Raw genomic sequence first — 3,827 nt, 5'->3', positions numbered from 1 at the left:
CTCTCCCTCTGGTGGAGATCTTTGATGCCATATATTATTATTATTATTATTATTAGCATTTGTATAGCGCTACCAGACGCACACAGCGCTGAACACCTGACACAAAGAGACAGTCCCTGCTCAAAAGAGCTTACAATCTAAATAATACAGACAGACAAGACATATCATTGATGCTGGACATCAGTGGAAGATAAAGGAAGAGAGAAAGAGATCCCAGACATAAGTCTAGGATAAGGGAAAATGTAGGGGAATGCTGGACATGAGTATAGAAAAAAGGTAAAAAGTGGGGAGAGATTCTGGACATGGATAGAGAGGAAGGACAGAGAGTGTGAGGGAAGATAAGGGGAGATGGTGAGCATGAATGCAGAGGAAAGAAAGGGAGAGGATTGAGATGCTGGATACGGCGGGGGAGAGTAGAAAATGAAGATGCAGGGCATGGATGGAGAGGAAGGAAAGAGAGGGGGGAAAGTTGAGCATGAATGTTGAAGAAGATAGATGGAGATGTTGAGCATGAATGGAAGGGAAGAAAAGGGAGATGCAGAAGATGCTGGGCATACGTGGATGGGAAGAAAAATGGAGACGATGTTGGACATTAGAGGAAGAAAAGGAATGTATGTGTAGGGATTTGTAGTAATCCAATATACTTTTTTTTTTCCCAAAAGGTGTATTGATGTTCTAGGGCTCACCATAATATTTAGGTTTCAGGTATACACAGATAACAGAGATAACCTATTATAATGTAAGTTAGACTAGTTCAATGCATACATAATTACTGAATATAATTACTTTTATATTTGTATACTATATTCCAACTAGGAAGCCTCATAAAAGAAGAATAAGATTCAAAAATTTACTTGGAAGAAAACGTTCCATCACCCCATGGACATCAGGAATCATTCCTCAGTGACTGAATTCATTCTCTTAGGACTCACCGATGATCCAGAGCTACAGATTCTCCCCACTGTTTACTCTGTTTTTATTGGTTTACATCATAACAATATTGGGCAATATTGGCATGCTTATGGTCATTACTAAAGATCCTAGGCTTCAGACTGCCATGTACTTCTTCCTCAGACATTTGTCCTTTGTAGATCTCTTTTACTCAACAGTTATTGTCCCTCAAACACTAATCAATTTCCTATCAGAAAGAAAAGTCATTTCGTTCCTTGGCTATGCAGCTCAAATGTTTTTCTTTATTCTAATGGGGGGCACAGAAGCATTACTTCTTGCACTTATGTCTTATGACCGCTATGTTGCCATATGCAACCCATTACTTTATACCACTGTAATGACCAGGGCCGTGCCTAGGGTCTCTGGTGCCCCCCTGCAGACTATCGGTTGGCGCCCCCCCCACCCCGTCCAGCAGAGCAGGAACAGAAGGGAGCAGGCAAGTAAGCCGGACCTCAGGAAAAAATAGCACTGTATGTATCCCTCATTGATAAGTCTCTGACTCTAAAGTTTAGCAATTTCATTAAAGCAAAATGTATTTTTACATATCACATCCTATCCAAGGAGAATGTTTTATATATGTCATCCGTCTATGGTAAAACTTCACACAGTATCAAAATACCTCTAATATGTAGTCGTGCCAGCCGAGGAAACTAACTGTGCTCAGCTCACAAGAGACAGAGTGAACATAAAATAAAACTTCATCCTTAAAAGATAATATCGGATGAATGCATGAAGGAATATGAATTCCTGTGAATGGAATCAATTTGATTTACAACAAATCCAGATACTACTCCCTCATATATATAACAAAAAATTATTTAAGTGGAATGGAATTATTTGACTGTACTGGTAAACAGAAAGAAATACTCTATTGCATTCTAATCTCCTTTGCACCAAAGGATATAATTCAGATCAAACATTTATCTCTGATCAACTATATCAGATCAAATATTTATTTCAGATCAAATATTAAGGTTTTCTTGCTTACAGTCACTTAAATCTACCTAGCCTTTATATAGCTTATAGGATTTAAACACTCTTAAACTGAAATTCACCCTTTTCTATTCTTCATAAACTTCAAGTAATCCTGAAATATTCAGATCCTTTTCTCACTAGAGAAACTTCAATCGCCACCAATCTCTTTTCACTTATATTTTCTCATTTACCACAATCAGGCACTCTTTTATAACTTCAGTCAACAAACACAGGAAGTCACAGCTGGATGTCTCTCTTGGCAAAGGACAGCTCTCACTCTGTTCACTTCCCGGGCAGATTTCTTAACAGAAGCTGATCATCCAATCAGAGAGCTCTATTTGAATGCAGATTAACATACAGACACTCATGGGAATGTTTAGTGAAAAACACCGGACTAATTTGCATATGATTTAAACAAATCTGAGCATATGACAACCAAGTACAGACTCCCAGCACCTGAATTCTGCAATTAGATTTAAGGCAAATACTTATTTTTAGCACTTTTAAAATTTCAGGTTCTCTTTAATTTGAATGCTGTTTCAAGCTCTGAAACTCACCCTGACTGAGGAGCTAGCCCCAAACCGAAGCATAAATAGCAATCTGGTTGTATTCTCACGTAACTTGAAGAGTGTGCCTGCCTCAATTAATACTGCTCCTTTGCATGAAAAGGGGAGGGCAGCGGAGATAGAAGAATCACAAGTTCAGGTGAAAGATTTTGCAAGTGAGCAGACCGACGGCAGGGCAGTGGCGCCCCTCGAAGGCAAGGTAATGACAAACAATATTTGTATTCGATTGGTAACCTGTGCCTATTTTGGTGGTTTCATCAATGCCCTTGTTCAAACAGCCAGTACCTTCAGTCTGTCCTTCTGCAAATCCAACAAGATTACTCATTTCTTCTGTGACATTCCACCCCTTGTAAAGCTCTCCTACTCTGACATGTCATTGAATGAAATCTTACTGTTCTTATTTGGAGGCAGTATTCAAATTGGCACCCTGATGGTCATCTTCATTTCTTATGCCTACATCCTCTGCTCCATCCTAAGGATGCCCTCTGCAGCAGGCAGGCACAAGGCTTTCAATACCTGTGCCTCCCACTTTCTCTGTGTGACCTTGTTTTATGGCACTGTGATTTTTATGTACATGAGGCCCAGTTCAAATTATACAATGGACCAGGACAGAGTTTTATATTATTTCTCCATATTATATAATTATACCTCATAATTTGAGAATCTCAGACAGTATTCAGTGGATTCTATAAAGGTCATACAAACTTTGCGCACCTAAATTTGGGAATGCAGAGCAGATTTGTGGGTAATTTAATTAGTTAAGCCCTTACCAATCAATTTTTGGCATTAAGTGGCACTAATTTGGACTTACATGTGAATCTGCTTACATGCAATTCTAAAATTCTATGTTCCCAAAGTGTCTTGTGCAGAACCCAAAAGAGGGCTTGGCCATGGGAGGGGAATGGGTGGGTTGAGTTGTTCCAAATATTTAGATGCAGTGTTATAGAGTTCCTGGGTTGCACACCCAACTTGCATGCCAGGATTTACACTAGGTTTCAGAATGCATAAGTCCTCTCACCCAAAGCTGGGCACAGCTATTGGCACTAAACTCTATTCTATAAAGGGTGCTTGGCACCCTTTAAAGAATTTCAGTTTAGCATGGATCTTCCCGGTGTTTAAATTTGGACTCCGTTTACTGAATCTACTCTACGTAAATGCATTAGATATTTTATCCTTTATATAAAAGCATACATGGAGAAAGCATGGATTTTATCCTAGAAAAAGGCCCTTCTACTTAAATGAGGTAACATTTGAAGTTACCATAGCTTAACATAGTATTTTACCACATGGTAAGTGCAAATTTTGATGGCACCTTTCCCGTTATTTTTATTGTAG

The 3,827-nt window shown here is 39.0% G+C and overlaps 1 pseudogene; it reads left to right on the top strand.

Moving 5' to 3' along the window:
- Positions 1 to 879: 879 nt before the first annotated feature.
- LOC115460789 lies at positions 880 to 3,147 on the top strand (annotated as a pseudogene).
- Positions 3,148 to 3,827: the final 680 nt, after the last annotated feature.

The sequence above is a fragment of the Microcaecilia unicolor genome, chromosome 1 (assembly GCF_901765095.1).
Source record: "Microcaecilia unicolor chromosome 1, aMicUni1.1, whole genome shotgun sequence".
In the NCBI taxonomy this organism is placed as follows: domain Eukaryota; kingdom Metazoa; phylum Chordata; class Amphibia; order Gymnophiona; family Siphonopidae; genus Microcaecilia; species Microcaecilia unicolor.
The sequence above is the reverse complement of the archived record's forward strand: the minus strand, read 5'-3'. Positions and strand labels throughout refer to the sequence as shown.